The sequence below is a fragment of the Numenius arquata genome, chromosome 8 (genome assembly GCF_964106895.1).
Source record: "Numenius arquata chromosome 8, bNumArq3.hap1.1, whole genome shotgun sequence".
NCBI classification, from domain to species: Eukaryota; Metazoa; Chordata; class Aves; order Charadriiformes; family Scolopacidae; genus Numenius; species Numenius arquata.
The window spans coordinates 16,761,143-16,780,899 of record NC_133583.1 but is presented as its reverse complement, the minus strand read 5'-3'; positions in this window follow the sequence as shown (position 1 = coordinate 16,780,899).

Sequence of the window (19,757 nt, the reverse complement as noted above, 5' to 3'; positions counted from 1 at the left end):
AGAAAGATCAGAAAGGTTAGACTTGAACCAAGTGAGGCAGACAAAGCCCATAACCCCTGCCAGGAGGATGAGCAATACAGACAGTGGATGCCTGCATCTGAAATAGAGATGTTTTCCCAGTCACATCAGAGGAATGTGTTTTAAGTAACTGGCTTTTGGCCTTCTCTTTTGTTTACTCTTCCAAAGACAAAACCAAAAGTGATGCCATATCCTGCTTTATTGAAGCACAGAAGGAAGCATCTGGGAAGAGGAGGCAGAACATGACAAAGTCCAGACCAGCCTAAAGGGAGACACGCACAAACCCTCCTGCTCAGCCTGCTGAATATGTAGATATTTATCTACACAGCCTGCTACCACAGCCAAATGGAAAATACCTGCTGGGCTTCAGGATGCTCCAAGAAGCCAGGAGGAGATCAGGGGGAATGTCACACTCAACTCTTCCTCAGTGGTTTGCTTGGTTTCTTGAATAACCACCACCGTACAGAAGGACCAGACTCTCAGCTGATGTGAGCAGGCTCCACAGCCTCCACCAGAGCTGCATTCATACTTACACCAGGTAAAGAGCTGCGTGGCTATGTCCCATTTTCAAGATTGTGGTAACTTTTAACCTTTAACCTGTACAAGTACAAGCAGAAGAGTAGAATGAGGAAGTGATCCACTGAAACTTGTCCTGTGTGAGGGACTTTCCTGGAGAATCAACATGAGAAAGGTGCTGCCTGCCCAGAGAAGTGCCGCACTAAACCTGGTGCTGGAGAATGGCCAAGCACTAGATCAAGCTGGGTGCTTTGTTCAGAGAAGAAAGTACCTCTGCCAAGTGCGGGCAGTGGCTGAACACTGTTATAATTAGAGCTAAGGTGCCAGGCCACTTGTTTCCAACTCCTGTTATTTTTACCACGCGTCTTTCAGTATTTTGTATTCACCTGAAGAGAGCCTGTGTTTGATTTCAGGGGGTAGAACTTCATGCTAAGAGCATCCAGTGTTTTATTTTCCTAGTTATGCAGAATGGTCCTCATCGCAAACCTAGGTGCACCACAAAGGCTTGTAACTAGAAAGCAGAGAGGAAGGATCCCACTTGCTAAGTCAATTTCTTGAACAACTAGGGTTGGCAGCATCTAGTTTTGTCAAATTACTCCAAGGATAATTCTTCTAATCAGCGAACATTTATTAGAAACTGCAGAGGTACAGGAAGGGAAGGATAGGCTATTTCATCTGCAACTGTCCTGACCTTCAGGGAAAAAGCCCTCCAGCATAACATAGTTGCCATAAATACTTACACCATGACAAAAGATGTCAGAAATGCAAGCTGTTGACATTACGGGATACTTAGCCAAAATGAAACCTTATGCCTTCCAAACTGTGAGCTGTAGAGACCAGCAAGTTTTATGACAGTGTAATATGCTCTCCTAGAGTTTAGAGGGCGGGAAAGTGCAGCTGACACTGAACACATCATACTAAATTCTTTGAAGGAGGTTAATTTCCAAATTATGCAGAACTGTCCAACTCATTGCCAAGTTCTGGATCTAAACCAAGCAAGTTCATAAAAGGGTTAGACAGATCACTGCATAACGGGTTATGTCCTGGGCTCTATCCTCTGGCTCAGGGGATTGCCAGGAGCATAGCGCACACCAGCATCTTCCCTCAATGTCTGCTGCTAGCTGGATGGACATTTGGTCCGACTTCCTTGTCACATACAGTCAGCCAAGACTCAAGTATTGAAGGCTTAATTTTGTTTGCACAAAACAAAGCCTCCTTGCCTGGTGGTTTGGGGTTTTACGGGCTTGTTTCTCAATGTCTCAGGCATTTAGTTCTTTCTTCTGTCTCTTGTGAGCCTGAGCAGCAGACACCATCTCCAAAGAGGGCATACACCTCCGCACAGGGCTGCTCTGCTTCTTGTTTGTAAGTTATTACAACACACCGTACAAATGGTACACTAACCCTGGATAAATCCCATGCAGGGGATTAGTCACACTGATGTTGCAATCATTGGTGTCATGGCTAAAAATGACCCAAAAAAGAGGAGTATGAGAATCTTCCATCACGGCTTATTTACATTGATTATAAACAAAGATGCCTAACTCTTGTGCTAGCCCAACAACCACTTGTACCCGCCTGATGCTTGTTATCTTAGCTCAGGACTATGCTAGAGCAGATTTTCTGCCACACCTCTGGAATGGGCTGCCTTGTTCTTCCAACTTCAGCCAAACAGCAAAAGCATAATTTTACTGCAAATGCTTTACACATTTCTTGCACAGTTACAGCAACAGTTCCTTGCTGCTATAAAGATGTACCCTCATCTCACCTCCAGATGTCATAATTATAAGCTAAAGGTTCCTAGTCCCAACCACACCATAAGCTCTTACATAGGTGAATGTCCTTGTTCAGTGTGGTGCGATGCCAAACACTGCACCCGAGCTCAGCCGTGGTTGCTGCTCTGCTGGTGATATTAGCACTCACAATGGTTGCTCTGGGCTTAAACTGTGGAGAAGAGGCTTTAGCATTACAAAAAACCAAAAAAACCCCACACTATTAAACTCATTAAATTGTTTTAAGCTGAACACATAGCTTGGCAGCACTAGGTTAACGGTTGGACTCTATGATCTTAAAAGTCTTTTCCAACCTAAATGATTCTATGATTCTATATCTTTGATACAACCCCTTTCCAAGTGAAATACAGCTGTGCAGATGTGATGCTCTTACAGCTTTTGATCTAATGCTTTTATGTGGTAGAGGAGGTGGAAAGACAATACAAAGCCCATGCATGGCAAGCCACCTTTGCAGCAGGAAAATCAAACCCTTTACATAGTAAAAGCAACCATGAGAGTCAGGTCAGAGGGCTAAATCAATTGGTCAGGTAGACAAACTGAGATATACAACTGGTTTTCTTAGGAGTGGGTTACTACTTACACAGATTGTGCAACTACTCTGTCTCTGCTCTGCAAACACAGCCCGATGTCCAAACACCAGTGTCTGTAATAGCGTTACTCTGTATTGATATCCTTTGCGTGCATTTTGTAAATAAACAAACAGTGACTCATAACTGATGGGCTTGGAGAAACTCAGGGCAAGGGTTATAACACAGACTAAGTCATCACCTTCTCATTTGTGCAAAGATTCCATCGTATGTAATGGGACTGACTGCAGCAGGGTAATTCCAGACAGGAAGCAACCCTGGATGCTGAGACCAAATCCTCCTGCTCGTGCTTGCCACAAGTAGCACCTTGCCTGCGGCAGAGTCCCGCAGCAGCCCACATTCGCTCCAGCAGCTCAGTGGCATTCAGTCTAACCAGCAACAGCAGCCCTGGCCTGGCAGGATATCCCACAAAGGTGGATGTTCGTGCTATGTCCTCACCCAAAACCACCTCTTTTCCCCAGCACTGTGTATACCATCCCACTCTCAGATATGTACAATGAATTAGCACTGAGCAAGTGGAAAAAAGTACAGGAGATACTAGATAGAAATTAACGTTTAACCTTTGTCTGCCTTACACTACTGGCAAATAGTTGCAGGCAATCCAGAAATCTTTTCCACTCACTTGGTTTCTAACTTGTAAGCAACTTTGTGTGCTCTGCTACGCAAGCAGCTCCATCAACAGCAGATGTAAGGAAACCTGGTCCCTCATGGATTTAGTATTTGGTTAATTAGTCTCTGCATGTTTGTTTTTTTTTCTTTCATGGCTACTATGGTTCGAGTCTGCTACAGCCTCTTTCTTGGTCACTGTATTGTAAGGGTTCTATCCACTGTCTATGTGGTTTCAGAGATCCCTTAGGGACCTTTAAAAGCTTTACTGTTCTTTAAGCTGTTCTTTGAAGTGTGGCCACCACACTCAAAGTCACTGGCAGGCAGTCAGCACAACCACAGCACAACCGTATGCCATCACGAAGTTCAGCTTAAAACATATGGAAAAGGAAGCCAATAGTGAATCATTTAATAGCCTAGCAAAAATCCTTTAAAACACAAGACAATTGCAATACCAAATCTAAAAAGGATCAAATCAGAAAATTCTTGTTTGTAGCCTCATCTCCTCAATTCCCAGAGATACAGCCTGAACCTCCAAACCAAAAAAGCTTGAACAGTCATGATCTAGCTACCAGGTCTTCAGCCCTGAATGCCCTGACAGTAGGGAAGCTCTTTAGACCAAATCTGGAGTCTTGTTCTTCTCTTACAAACAGCAGCCAGCCACAACTGCCTAGCATAAACCCTGCTGTCACAGGAGGAGAGTCAGTCCTTTATCCTTGCAGCCCATCGCCCTGCAGGACTGCCTGGTACCACTGGAGAAGCAGTAACTGTATATAAATGGATGGCTGATTCATGCTGGGACACTGGTCTATTTTCTTGTCCCCCTAACACAGTCTCACCCAGTACAAGACAGCTGTAAAGCCAGTTCCCTGCATGGTCCCACACCAAGCTGCAGCGGCCACACTGGGCTGAGCAACCAGAGATGTCAGTGGCTTCCTGGAGGCTGTCATCCTTAAGGCTTTGTCTGGTAGTAACTAAGCCATCTCATTCTTCTTGATGAAGGCTTGGTGGGGAGGGTACCCTGCTCGCTTTACTCGGCAGTGGCTGAAAATACTGTGTGAGCAAAGGAGCAGTGCGGGCACAGGGACAAAGGCTGATAGGATCTGCAGAAGGAAGAGCAGAGCGATGCTAAGACCATCAGTTTGAGCTTCCAGTGACCTCACCTCACCTCCTCAGCTCCCTCGACATACATCCAGAGGTGCATAGTCATCTCCATGTCCTTCCTCTCTTGCCCATCAGGGCCCAGCTGTGCTCCTCACTCCCACCCTGGGCAACCCAGGTCTGGGCTGGGGCCACTGCTCCACCCCAGAAGTGGAAGCCAGGACCTGAACGCTGACAGGGTGGGGGCTATGCAGGAAAGAACAACCCTGGGTTGCAGCGAGCTCACTGCAGCACCAACAGGCAAGGTGTTTTACTTCTTCAAGCATCCTCTACTTTGAGATTAATTCAAATAAAAGTTGTTTCATTCATAGGACAATTGAAGCTTGCAAGACAACTAACCGGTGGGACAGCTACTTGCTAGCAGCCCTAATTATTATTCAAGACCCAGGCTGGTTTTTACTTTAAAGACCCTCCATGTTCCGGTACAGCTTTTCCACTATCCAAAATAATTTGGCAACATCTGGGCTACCGGAACCGTTAAACTGTTGTCCCGTATTTTGGGTGAAAACCTGCATTAAACAATATCAAGACTTATCTTGAGATGAGCTAAGCAAAGTCGAGCAAACGAAAGATGTGCTCTCACAACAGAAAGCTGTGCAGAACCCCAGGCAGAGTGTTACCAACGCCTCCATCTCAAGAAATGAATGGAGGGCCACCTCCTTGGAATCAAGTCCAAGGGCCACCTAATCTCATCTCTTGTCCAGAGCAACACCAGACACTTCCAAAAGACGTCGAAGAACACCAGCCTGCCTGCACAGGTCTCAACCTGCCATTCAGTACCTTGGGACTGGTTTATGTCTGGACCATAACACCCATTATGCCCTTGGGAGACTATCACAGTTCATTACAAGACTAGGTCGCCTGCTTCCCATTTAAGAATTTGAGTTAGACGCTCCGTCTTGCTAAATTTATGGCCTCACCAACTTCTGAAGGCAATGAGATACACATAAGTAAACTCAGTTAATCAATGGTTAAAGTTATTTTTTCACAGCCCAATCATCCTTTAGTTAAGTTCCACAATTTCATGGCAAGAAGCCTCAGACAGGCCGGAGATGTTGGGAACAGGAGGCTCTCCCCAGTTACCACACAATACATACAATTCCTGGGTAGCTATTTGTTGCCACTAATCGTGCTGGGAACAGCATTGTGCCCTGTGAAACAGTGGGTTCGATTTATATTAAAACCAAAAAGAGAAACAATAGGGCAGCCTTGACAAGATCTGCTTGACTCACCCCTGCTGCTGTGTTTAATATTGTTGGAGAATTGCTCCTTGCAGGAAGCAATTTAGAAAAAGCTTCATAAGGAAAAGCTTGTGATGAGGAAAGCTCATCTGCTTTCCTTTAAAACAGCTGCACGCCTGCCCAGGACAGATGCACTTGGCACGTATATGGAGATGGCTCATACATACTGAAAGAGCAACTCATTCAATAATCACACATTTATGAGACAGTTTCTAATCAAACCCTTCCTCCAAGCAAAGATAACAGGCTATCCTCAACGTTCTCACCACAAGTACATGACAGCTCTAGCACTCTGCTGTCTACAGCACACAGCAGCCTCATTGTGCAAGGACCCACCAAGCCAATGTGACAATCCCAGCCTCAGGGCACCCATCCCCTGTCTAACTCAGAAAATCTTGTGCTAGGAACTTACCCTAATCCTACATCTTAAGTAAGACTTCCAAGCTGTCTGTGGTACACTGGCAGATCGCATGGCAGTGCCTCCAGCTAAGACACATGCCTGCTTTCTTAATGCTCCGCTTTGTGTGGGTGCACGAAGCATGGGAGATGTCTTTTTAATGTAGGTGAAAAAAATGTCATTCTGTTCAAAATTTCACTGCTGCATTGCTTCCTACATCGACTTGTCTCTACACTATTGTGGTGTGATGAGACAAGGAGGACTGCCTACCCTTGGGTTAGACAGCAGGAGAACTGGGGTCCACAGAGAGATCTTCATAAATTAAATAGAAACCACCAAGATCAAGATGCTGAAGAGGGAGGACAGATCCAGTCACAGACAGATGCACGTGCTTTATCCAGACAGCACAGCAGATGCTGGTATAAAGCAAAGAGCAAAGGCTGCAGGAAGCGAGCACACCTAAAACAAAGCAAACAGAACCTGTATTCTGGGAAAAGATTAGTCGCACCTTCAAGCACAAGAGTTTGTGCCAGGCACCTCCTGTAACTGGAGAGGCTTCACTCAGGCTTGGCAGGGGTGAATGCAGCAACAGCTCAAGTGCCCAGTGAGGGGTTGCTCCTCCAGCCCTGCTACAGTGAGCAGCATCATAGCCGTGATGGGGACCTGGGGAGGGGACCCTACAAAGGCAGAGGGGGGAAGAGCCCTCTCCTCACTGCACAACCCACCTCCCCATATACCTCTTCATTGCCAAAAACATGGCATATTGGAAACTCATTTCCTAAAGTAACAACTTACAAGATTGTGTTGTCTCACCTTGATTACTAAGTGAAGCCTGTGAGTGATTTCAGCTTCTCCTGCCAAGCCTAGTTGTCTCAAAAACATCACATTTCATCACATTCAGAAGGAAAAGAAAAATCCCTCAGTGAGCAGGTAGAGAGGGGATCCGCATTCGTGCTCTGGCTAAGGAAAGGCTGCAGCTCTATACCTGCCTGCTGGTGGCCAGCAAACACACACACACACACACTTCCCCAAGCGGGAAGTAGCCAGGGCACAAGGTGTCTCCAGCCCAGCTGATACTTAGGGGATTTGGTAGTGAAGCGAGGATAGTGAGGGGTATTGCATCAGAGGCAAGTATGAGTGAAGTCAGACAGAACCCGTTCTTCACTGAGCAGTTTGTCCCTTGCTTAAAGCACAGCCAAGAGCTTATGCTAAAGGGCTTTCTCTTTTCTCAGTGGGTATCACAAGTTGTCAGCTCTGCTACGAGCAAAGTGGAGCAGCCCCAGGACCTGGGTAATGGCACTGGCATGATACTGAGATGAATTTTGGTTCAGGTCCCAGTTTTGCTTTTGGCATCCAGAGGCATTTGCTTGTTCTGTGTCCCCTTTTTACCTCTGGCAGATCAGTCTTGACTCCCAGCAGGGACTGCTCCTCCAGCACACATGGCACAGGTTTCTGCTGTGCAGACACATGACCAAGGTCCTAACAACCTCCTAATTACCAAAATCAAGCCCAAGAAAGTCATTAAAGGACAAACAACACCTGACCACCCAAGTCAAGTCCCTATTGTCTACCTTAATGGACTGTTACCCCATCACAGGGCACGCTGGGTCTGCTTGCTGTCAGGGTATTGCACACCCCTCCAGCTGCAGTTTCCTCTCTCCAACTGCTCTGCCCAGGGTGAGTGGAAGAGGAACAGGCCACGCTGCCTGCCACCTTCCCCAGGGGAACTTTCCCTGCTTTTCCAGAAAGAGCTGCTCAGTGGAGGAGCCCTACTAGATTTCTCCTACTTTTGAAATTGTTTTTTCCTTCCAGCTGGTGATGACCTACATAATAAGCAGGTCACTGGAACATGAGAGATGTTTTCTGAGGCAGAGGAGAAAAGCCAAGCAGTTCCCCCACTGTGCGTGCTTCTGAGGACAAAGTGAAGCACTGTTTCCCAGGGGTCCCACTCAACAGCCTCCTTCGTGCTCTTCCTGTCTGAAATCAGTGGGAGCTGCTGGGATCCCACCAGGGACACAATCAGACCCTAAGCAGAACATCAGGCTAGTTAAGGACCAGCTCCATGGGGGATGGAGGTGAGCTTCAGGAACATAAACCCTCCTCATGTGGGCAGTAAAGCTGCCATGTGCAGCCTCTGCACACGCAGCTGTGAGCCCGTGGAATGGCCCAGCTGCATGAGATTCAATCCACTGGGCAAGGGGAACTCTCAGCAAACAAGCAGCAAAGGGAGGGAAGGAGAGAGTGGGAAGATGTGAAGGGGACAAGTCCCCACCATGAGCCCTGTGGTGCAACCCCTCCCCAGCCGAAGGAAGGATCTAGTTATAGCAAGTCTACAGACCAGAGGAATACAAGACCAAATCGTCCCCAGCTGGAATAGTGCCCTACCTGAAAATCTGGCAGGCAAGAAACACGGTTAGAAGAGCTTGAACTCAATTTGCTTCTTAAGCTGTAGTCATTTCTGCTCCTTTATGGGGAGCATTCCTAAAGGCTTCCTACAATGAAGTACAAACTAGAAGTGAGAAGGATTTGAGTAGCCAAGAGAAGAGAGACCCTACGATATCCTTTCAGCATCAGTATGGTTTAAGGCATAGCAGCACGGAACTGGACTGTCTCAGGATGTTGTCTCCAGCACCATCCTCTCTAATCTTGTAGCTGATCTCTCCCCATCTTCAGAGCCCCCTCTCAACACTGCGAAAGATGTAGGCCAGCATATCTAATCCCTACAATGACTGGTGCACTGCAGGCAGGAAGCAGGTAGCTACATACCCAAGGGTAAGGCAAGAATCTATTAGAGAAATGAATGTAATGTGATCCTGCCTGGGGCTCAGAGTCAGTCCCAGAAGGATATACAGAGCGAGTAACCAGAGCAGACAAAGGTAAGAAGCTCACTCAAACAGCCTGATGGCTCAGAGAGCTCCAGTAACAATAGTACAAGTCTGGTAACTAGGTCACAGTTATGATCCTTAATTAATCCTGAAGAGACCCCATCTGCCATGGGGAACATAACAGATAAGGTAGCTCATTAAGCCCAGAAGCAGGCCAGGGGTAATGCCAGACCCCAGCCTAGCCCCCAGAGGTTTGGGGACAAAATCCCATTTGGCAACAGCAGCTGCTTTGCCCAGCCCGCTTGCCCAGCCAAGCTTTTAGCCAGCAGACACACCAGGCTCTCCTCATTCCCTCCAAGGAAGCAACGGCAGCCCGGAGCCTGCTCACTAGCCACTGCCCAAACCACACTGACCTAGACCATGAAACAGGAGAGAGACGGGATCAAAAACAGCCCACGGGCAGGCAGACATGGGGCTCCAGCAGAGGAGCTATACCAAATCCTACTGGATAGCTGAGCCCCAGCTCCCTGCAACCCTGCTCTTCTCCCCCACACCCCTCTGTGCCAGGGCATGCTATCCCAAGTCGTTTCTTCCCCTGACTCCTCTGGAAGAAGCTGAGAGATACCAGCTTCTCCATGTGTGCTGCCTCAGCTTGCACTGAGGGTTAAATTAACATGCCAGGCTCACAGCCACAGCCCTGAGACACAGGTTCTGTAAAGGGGCATCGAGGCCAGTGGAGAAAAGAGCCTGACACTACAGCTGAAGTTAGGAGAGTTCATGTGCCCATAGGGCCAGGTCATTCACTTGGCAGAAAGATTTGTCCCTGACCATGACAGCAGAGAACACATCTGGCAGCGTGTTGGCAGAGACTGGCTGAGGGCAAGGGCATGGATGGCTGACACCTGGGAGAACAGTCTAGGTGCATGTGATCTGCCCTGGCCTCTAGAGCTAGCTGGGTTTTGCATCTACACACGATCCCTACGAATGTCTTGATCTGCATAAATCCACTGGTGACAGGTAGATAAGCTGAGATAATGCTGATTGAGTTTTCAAGCCCCACTTCTGCTACCTGAGCAATTAAAAAGCAGCCACCATCAGCAAAGACAGCAAAACCTAACAGGGCTTCTGAGGACGCAGCACAGAGCAGGAGCATTAAAAATAGATTTTTCAAAGAAGGGACGTGTGACTAATAAGCCTTAAACTAACAATTGTTGGGAGATGGGGGCAGCTTAGTACTAAAGCCATGTCACCAGGGACCCTTATTAAGGTGTCACTTGTGCTCACTACCACCCCCAAAGGCACTGTGTTCAGCAAAATCCACAACTGACAGCATGCCAGGGAACTGACAGGACTTCATACAATTAAACTAGAACAAGTAGCAAGGAGAAGAGCTGCCAAGTAAACATAGAACAGTATTTCTACCCAAGGAAACTCTGAATAGCAGAGCAATCAAACTCCAGGCATACACACCATCACCGTACACATGCAAGTGCAGCTGGGTGAGGGACTGCACCACTGCGAGATCGCTCCAAGAAAACGAGGTCACTGGCTATCAAGCCCAAGAGACAGTGCAAGCACTTTGAGAAGGATGTACTGAAATCACTCCTTCCAATTAAAACACAAGCACAGGAAGCAGCTCTAGTTTATTTGCTTTTGTAATTGGAGCTTTAAATCTCAATTACTTGCTTAAAATCTCATTGTCCTTCATGGTAAATATATCTTGACAGGGTTTTTGCTGTGGAGAAGACACACAGTTTTGGGAACAAACCTGAAGCAAACATAGAAAAAGTTATCACCTTTCTGAGACAATAGTGCAGAGAGCACAGGTAGTGTGGAACTACCAAAGGCTCACAAGGGAACCCAGAGCTTGTCCCCTTCACTCACTCACAGAAGACCAGCACACTGCTGTGCCAAGCACCAGCCCTCCTCTCTCCCTCCTCCAGCCAAAGTGCAAGACCAGGCCCTACACAAGCCCTGAAGACCTTTCTGGATTTCAGCAGTAGATAGCACGAGGATCCAGAGGACTGGCGCACCTTCGCATACTAGAGTTGTTGGCTCCTGTTTTGCGGCTGAAGTGGTGGTTGCCCCCCTCCCAGGTATCCCACCCTCTACTACATGGTCCCATTCCAGCTGCAGGTTGGACAGGATGAACGTATGCTTCATATCTTAGAGCCTGGCCTAGTAAGTGTGTGTTGCCCAGCTTGACATCTCTTCCCAAAACTACTTCCAAGACATTGTTGCCTCACAAAATGCAACTTGGCAAAAAAAGCCCTACCTTACACCTACAGAGATTGCTTAGCACACTTCATCAGAGACAGAAGAATTAATCAATTAGGGAAGTGATTGTCCTCCTGTACTCAGCACTGGTGAGGCCACACCTAGACTACTGTGTTCAGTTTTGGGCCCCAAAACTGAAAAACAGACATTGAGGTGCCGGAGCATGTCCAAGCTGGTGAGGAGTCTAGAACACATGTCTTATGAGGAGTGGCTGAGGGAACGGCGGTTGTTCAGCCTGGAGAAAAGGTGGCTGAGGGGAGACCTTATCGCTCTCCACAACTACCTGAAAGGAGGTTGTAGAGGTGAGTGTTGGTCTCTTCTCCCAAGAAAAAAGCAATATGTCAAGAGGAAATGGCCTCAAGTTGTGCCAGGGGAGGTTTAGGATGGATATTAGGAAAAAATTCTTCACCAAAAGGGTTGTCAAGCATTGGAACAGGTTGCCGAGGGAAGTGGTTGAGTCACCATCCCTGGAGGTATTTAAGAGACATGTAAATGTAAATGTAAATGTGGCACTTGGGACAGGATTTAGTGGTGGACTTGGCAGTGTTAGGTTAACAGCTGGACTTGATTTTAAATGTCTTTTCCAACATAAACAATTCTATGAACCTATGTTTGCGCTTCCATCTCTTTCTAGGACATTTCCTAGAATCAGCTTTTATCTTCTTCACCCAGGGCATTTCCCAGAGAAAGCACATGCATCTTGCCTGATTAAATGGAGGGATTCCTGAAAGAAGACATTAGATACTCCAGGTTCTTTACCACATCTCCTGGAGATAGAGACACTACATTTTTCAACCATTACCACCACTTTAAGCCAACACCTGACAAAATTAGGTTTGCTCAGCACACCAAGTCAGAGGCTTTTAAAACTCACTCCTTTGAGTCCTTTAGCCCTGTAAATCTCAGATGGAATGGGCTTCAAAGCAGCTGCAAAACCATCAGGTCAAATAAACTACATGCTGAAAAGGCTGCCAGTGGGGTCACAGTACTTCAGGAAACCTCCCATCCCAGCTGTCCTGGCTGATCCTCACTTGCACTCCTCCTGGTACTGCCTTTACTGCTTGGCAGGCAGAGTGGCCCGGGAGCCCAGAGCTTTGCGTGACTTAGACTGTTTGTAAGACAGTGCAAACAGAGCACTTGCCAGCTTTTCGAAGAGTTGAGTACAAAGGCAAATAAAGAATGGAAGCCTCGTATACTCAAATAACCTGAACACCTCACAGAGTTTCTCTAGTCTGCAGCTCCCAAGTTCAGATTTGGAGATATGATGTGCTAACCCCTTCTACCCTATTGCTGCCACTCTTCTCATTTCAATACCTTCACCACCCTCTAACTTTATCTATAGAGCACAAGGAGGAATAATATGTCTTGCATCTCAAAGGTTAAGCAACAAGAGCTATTGCAAAATAGCACAGCAAACCCCATGAGCAGAAAGCACCAACACTTACACTGGGAGATGGAAAGATTTGCAGAGGAAGGAGCCAGACACCAAGAAGGCTGTTGCTCATCCTTCCAGCTTTCTGCTGTGGCACAGAGGCTACGGTGTTACACAGACTCTCCTCCCACTCACAGGAGAGGGTTTGGCCCTGTGATGTTTCATAGACCCTATTGCCACACATTTTCATGCTATTTTCATGTCTGGAACATCTCCACTTAGATGTGAGGCATCCTTCTGCTCTGCTGCTTGGCCACTTCCCTCTCAACCCTTTGGATTTTTTCTTTCAAGGAGCTAATTCTAATTGACTGTACAACTATACCAACTAGTATTAACTATATCAACTAATTCTTTAACTATAAAGTTTCCCTGACCGTTGATGGAAACAATAAAAGATCAAAACTGCTTTACACTTCCCTCTGTTTATTGCTTGCTTTCTCCAAGACCATTCTTAAGACTGTCTCGAGACCAGCTATATCTAATGCTATGGAATAGCTGGATAAGAAGAAAAGCCACCCAGGTAACAGAAGAGCCACCCAGTTGCCTCATTGGGTACTTGTTCATGGGATAACACCCACACAGGAATTCCCAGCATGGGTATAGTCAGGAGGGGGATTTTCCCCCACCTTCTCATGTCATCAGCAGGTATTTCATTCTGAAATGCTTCTCCTTCTCCTTACTTCACTGAAATATCCATCCTTGCAGAAGAAATTAAAATACCAGATGCATAAGAGAAGAATAAGCTTTTGCTGAAACAAACCACAACTAGCCTTGCTTGTCGGTGTACTGTACCTACAAGAGACATTTTAAGGTGACAGCCTTTTGAAATTCCATCATTTTTACCTGCACAAAAGAGAACAGAGACTATTGGGACTTCCCAGGATGCCCTTATCCCTGTTGTCAGGCTGAAAATGCAATCTTATTTGTCTTACTACACCTGGGAAAAGAAAGGTAGCATGTACATCTGCAGGAAATTGTACTGATTAAAAGCCTGTCTAGTCAGGGAATCTCCATTTTGACAAACAAAACTACATCAATTTATACAAAGAATTTAACTTACTGTGTCAGCCTGAGTCTGGCATGACCGAGGAGGAGTGAGGGCACTTGAATATGCTGCTGCCTTGTAAAGTATCCCTGCGGGCCCATGGGACAATTATACAAGTCAGAGAGATTATTTTTTTGTGGTGGTTTAGCCCCAGTAGGCAGCTAATCCCCACACAGCCCCTCTCTCACTCCTCCCAGGTAGGATGGGTAAAAGTGTGAAAACTTGTGGGTTGAGATAAAGACAGTTTAATCATTAAAAAAGAGGAAAAAAACAACAAAGAGATAAAAACACTCAGCAAACCCAAAAAACCTAAGTGATGCAAAAGAAAACAATTGCTCACCACTGACTGAGGCCCAGCCAGTCCCTGAGCCACAGCAGCCACAGCCAACCTCCACCCCACAAGCTGCTGAGCTTAATGTCATATGGTATGGGATGTCCCTTTGGTCAGTTGGGGTCGTCCCCTCCTGACTTCTCATGCACCCCCAGCCTACTTGCTGCCAGGCCAGTGTGAGAAACAGAAAAGCCCTTGACGCTGTGCAAGTGCTGTTTAGCAATGGCTAAAACATCCCTGTGTTATCAACACTATTTTCATCACAAATCCAAAACATAGCCCCATACAAGCTGCTGTGAAGAAAATTAACTCTCTCTCAGCCAAAACCAGTACATTTTTACAGCAGGCTATCTACTTAATTCCTGGCTGGAAACTCCAGTTTTTTATAGAGAGCTCTGACTTCAGAGCTAAGTCCTTTCCCCACCCTCTCACATCTTCACACAGGAAGCCCTCAGATTGACTTTTTCTAAGGTACTTCTGCTCTCTGCTGACTACACAGAGAGTTCAAGCTCCTAAACTGGATGTAGAAGGTGGTATCTCTGCCCGAGTAGCTAATTAATGAGGAGAAATGAGGGCTGAGATATGCAAGAAAAATGACAGGCTGAAGCCCAGCAATAATCCTAACTAAAAATATACTGGTTGGAGCCTACTGGTTCTTTCTAGGAGAAGGATGGAAACAGTGTGAGAGAGAAGCAAACATGGGTATGAATGCAAATCATTGTAAGTGCAAAGCTCACAGTAGCTGGAAGGATTCATGTGACATTTCCTGCCGTGTGCTGCATAAAGCAAGACAAAGTCGAGGATGCAAGATGAAAAAAAGACTATTGTGTGATCTTCCATATATGAAGCAACTGGAGAGATGTCAGGGAGATACTCTAGAATTAAGGTAAACCACTGCTGGATACGTTAATCAGATGGGCTGTAGACCACAGCAGCCCTGGTGTGGGAGTGGTGCCCTTCAGCAGAAGGGCAGGGTACCTTGTATGAGGGCGGCAATAGCTTCTGCTGTCCTGACTGAGCGTGAGTCATGCCCCTGTAAAGGGACTTTGCCAAGAGACCAAACTCCTCTGCACCAGTGGGCAGCACCTGGGGCCTGGCAAGAGAGTCCTGACGGAACACCCTTGTGAGGACCCACTGGCAGTTCATGAATTTTAAAAGATACCCTTTACATTGTGGAGAAAAACAACTTGGCGCTTGTTTGTATGAGATGGGGTAAGAAGCTTGCCTGGCCTGCGTCTGTGAAACAGGGGTCCTGCTCAGTCACTCTGCAACAGGTCACATGTGCCTCAGCATTCGGCAGCTCTTCCAGCTTGGTCGAATTCTCTATTGCTTACAGGATCCTATAAAAAAATGAGATTTCCTGTTCTGTCATGTAGAGAGGACATTGGATACAAATGAGGAAAATCGGCTAAAAAGATTCAGCATGGGAAGAATTTTCACTATGCAGCTACTATCACAACCCTCAAATTTTGCCTTAAAAGGTAAACTAAGTTCTTTGTAAGAACTGCCGGTCTCAGGACTGGCGGTGGAAGTTCTCAGATCTAAGTCTGGAATTTGAATCTGGATTAAATCCAGATGTCAGGATCACATCCACGCCCTTGGAAAATTCAGATCTCAATATAGACAGTGCCTTGTGCTTGGGGAGGGGGAATTGTTTTTCTGGCTTGCCCTCTTGTGACACTGACTGGGTGGGAAAAAATTAGGAATACATACAGTTCTGCCTTCAGAAGTGGGCAAAAGGGATTAAATGTTGCTAATGGTACAGTTACATGGTTTCATTTGGACAGGCTGAGTGCGGAGGGGCTTTGTCTCTTGCTTTTCTGCTGAAGTATCTAAATGCTCCCTTAAAAGCGTAAAATTCATTACAATTCCATGAAAGGAGCTAACTGCTGACAGATCTGAGGCTGGATGGAGGCTACTAACCTGTGAATGAGGTTCTGTTTTCAGGAATATTGGGCAAAACATGCTTGAGAGAAGAGGAATGGGAGGGAATTATTGAAGGTAACTTACACCTGAGCCTATATGGTAAACTGGTAAAGTGGGAAGAGGCCACCTTCAGCAGCAACTCTTCACAGACATCTGCAGAAACCAACCTGACCCTATGGTAGAGGCTTGTTTTCCCCATTTCAATTTCTGTACGGGAAGCACTTTCTATGGCTTCTCCTCCACCTCCCAAACTGCTGGAATTTAATCTTTTTTCCCCTCTTGCAACTTATTTAGCAAAAAAATGGACAAATCATCAGAATGGAATGTGCTTTAGAAAACTAAAATCAGAAGCTCTGAGGGCAGCTGAGAGTCTTCCCTTCCCCTGCTGCTGCATCAGATGGGCCTTTCAGGCAGATCGAGCTTCCTGTGCTGAATCCATCTGGTACCCAGCATCTCAGGTACCAGCTCCAAAACAGTTACAGCCAGGAACTACCCACCTTCCAACCTAAACTTTGTCACAGCTGAATAAATTTGTTCTCGCACCAATGCTACCCCCTCAGTTTAAACCATTTTCCTTCTTTATTACATGCTCCTATGCCCTTTACATATTCACAGGCAGTCACTGCTCCTCCCCAGCCCGCTGTACCTGCTTTCTCTCTCAGGATGGGCTCCCTGTTCCCCCTTGGGCTGCTGAGGTACTGTCCCTTGTCGCAGCCTGAAGTCCTCCTTCTGGAGTGTGGCAAACAGCATTTCCGTGGTACTTCATGCTAGTTTCTCCTGAGCCCTGTAGGATGATGGTAATATATTGCCACAATTAACATCGTTAAATACCATTTAATTAATCCACTGAAGCTGTAAGAAACTTTAATTAATGGCAGCTTTACTAGTATTTATTTCACCTTCAACATGTAAGCTCTGACGCTATTTCCAAAGGGTGCAAACTGGCAGAGCATCTGAGAAGACACCCTTTCCCCCTGACTTTTCCCCGCTCTGTTGGTCCCAGAGCTCACAGCCATCTCTGGGCACTGACAAGGACATGTTCCTTCGGCAGCTCTCCAAGATGAGGGTCAAGTTAATGCCATTCCGTCACTATCTAGCTCTGCGCAACTCCTGTCATGTACAAGGTTAAATAAATTCACCGAAACCAAGCTCTAAAGAAGTGCTATCGCGGGGTCTGATTAATAGCACAGATTGTAGGGAAGTCTGACAGGAAAGCTGAGAGTTCTGCTCCACTTAGAGATCTCCGTATCATAGCCAAGGTCACTGTGTCTCAGCTGCCAACCTTGAATGATGTTTGTGTAAAAAACCAGATGCTCTTCAGGCTTCAGACTTCACATGCACTTTTGAATACAGAACCATGAGTTCCTGAATTCCAGCAACAGAGCAGACTAATGTACTTCATCTCTCAACCTTGCAACATGGTAAGATGCTGCTGTTAAGATTATCAGGATAAAGAAGGATTATCAGATTTCTGTGGGATTGAACCTGCTGTGGCAGGTGTCCACACAGAAGAGCTCTGCAGCGTGTTGCAGTACTCTGCCAGCATATGTGCACACCACCTTTCTCTGGTGCCTCTTACAACAAAACATGCATTCCCTCTGTCCCGCTTAAGTACTACGGTTAATTAATAAGGGAAGAATAGGAGGAGAAGGAACAATACTACCAACATACTATAAATGAAGCATGTGGGACTTGATTTCTGTTGTTAAAACTGAAATTAATCCAAGGAGCACTGGAGTGATCCCTTAGGTTCAGACATTAACTCTGTGCTCTGAAGACACTCCTCAGGTATCTACATGGTAGAACGTTGCAATGTTTCCTCATTTTTAAAAGTGACTGATGTGACACAAAGCTTCAGGGTAGGGAGTCAAATGTTGATGGTCAGGGGAACAGGGACAGCACTAATCTGAAACACAGATCAGGTGTCTTTAAACTTCAAGTGCTAATTAACTATTATATTTTGTAAAATGTAAATATTTGAGGCATGTAACTAACTGAAAGCCAGTTGTGAAAAAAAAATAGCACTTTTCATGAGCAAACTGAACTAATAATTTGAAACATTGTCCTCATATTACCAAATGACTAAGAGTCTTGCTATCACAACTGCTGTACAGGGTCAGGTCAAATACTATAGCCTGAGTTTAATCATATATTTACAGAACAAATTAAAACTAGTATATATCTAGTTTAACGATACCCAGTGATGAAAGGCTGTTTCTTAATGGTAACTTCTGCATTACATTGCTGGAATAACAAATTGGTTAAGAAGTAACATCGAGACTTATTAAACAATGCTGTCTTAAATTCCTAATAAGCAGGAAGTGAACTGTTTAAAAAAAACATCTAGCCTTACTAAATCCCAAATCCCATGCCTGCACCTTGTAAAGCCCTATCTACTTTTTTCAGAGCCCCACGAGGGGTACGTGAGAGCAGAACTCTGTCTTGTTTCCTACCTCAGAGCTTAGTAATGTGCTGGAGTTGACAGCGAGTCTGCTGTTTGGCTATGGTTTAAGGCTGCCTTCCTCTTGATCTGCTTACGCCAATCACAAAGTTTACATACTGCAGCCACCATCCGCAAAGTGAGTCAGGGATGAAGAGAGGAGGGTCAGGCAGATACCCTGCTGGTCTTGCCCCTGCCCTCCAATCTAAATATTAATTTGCAACTTGTAAATACTGACCAATACTTTCTGAGTGGCCTTTGGTATCCAAACTTGAGTTCAGCAGACACAGTCCTACACAGGATTTGTATTTCCCTAATCACTCTACTGTGAGCACTTTCTAGAAACTACACAACATGACTGCATGGAAGACACGAGTCAAGTGGGAGCGAGCTTTAAGTGTAACTCTGTACCTGTTACAAAAACCACTCTTGCCTCAAAGTGCCCGAGCTGGCTCTCAGCTGGCCGAGGGATGTGAGGCCGAGAGAGGCAGTACTCTGCCCGCATTCTCTCTTCCGTGAAATCATGGTTTCGCAAGATGAGGAAAAAAAAATGCATCGTCATCTTTCTTCTCCATTCTTTCCACACTTCAGCTGTTAGTATACACTTACAGGAATTAGTACTGCGCAGCTTGGATGGCCAGATATCTGAGAGCTCCTTTTATCATTACCCAGCTATAAATATTCTTTTAAACAAATGAACTTTAATACCTATTGCAAACCAGGGGATGCAGGATTCAATTTCACTTGCTACTGTCTTTCTCACAAGTCTTAGTTATCTTCAAAACCTGGGCAATGGTGCCACGCTTCAAAAACGCTGTGGTGGAAGTCTGAGTATCTCCAATACAGAAACTCTTAGCTTCCTATCGGCTGTAGGCAAAGCGAGAGGGGTTCAGGACCCCACCACCAGTAGTGAGACCCCCTGCTTTCTGAGCCCCTGGGCAAGGACTCTGCAGGGAGCCAGAGGTGCGTGTTATGGAAGAAAATACATGAGCTGGGGTTGCGCAGCACTGGGTTTCCCCACTTGGCTGACTCAGAGCTCATGCTTTCCAAAGAATAGGCATGCTAGGGGCCCCCCAATCTACTGTCCTGAGGGTAAGGGACTCCAGTGCTTCTGGGAAACAAGCGTCGCATAGCCTGGGACTGAGGGGAAGCCCACAGCAGGACA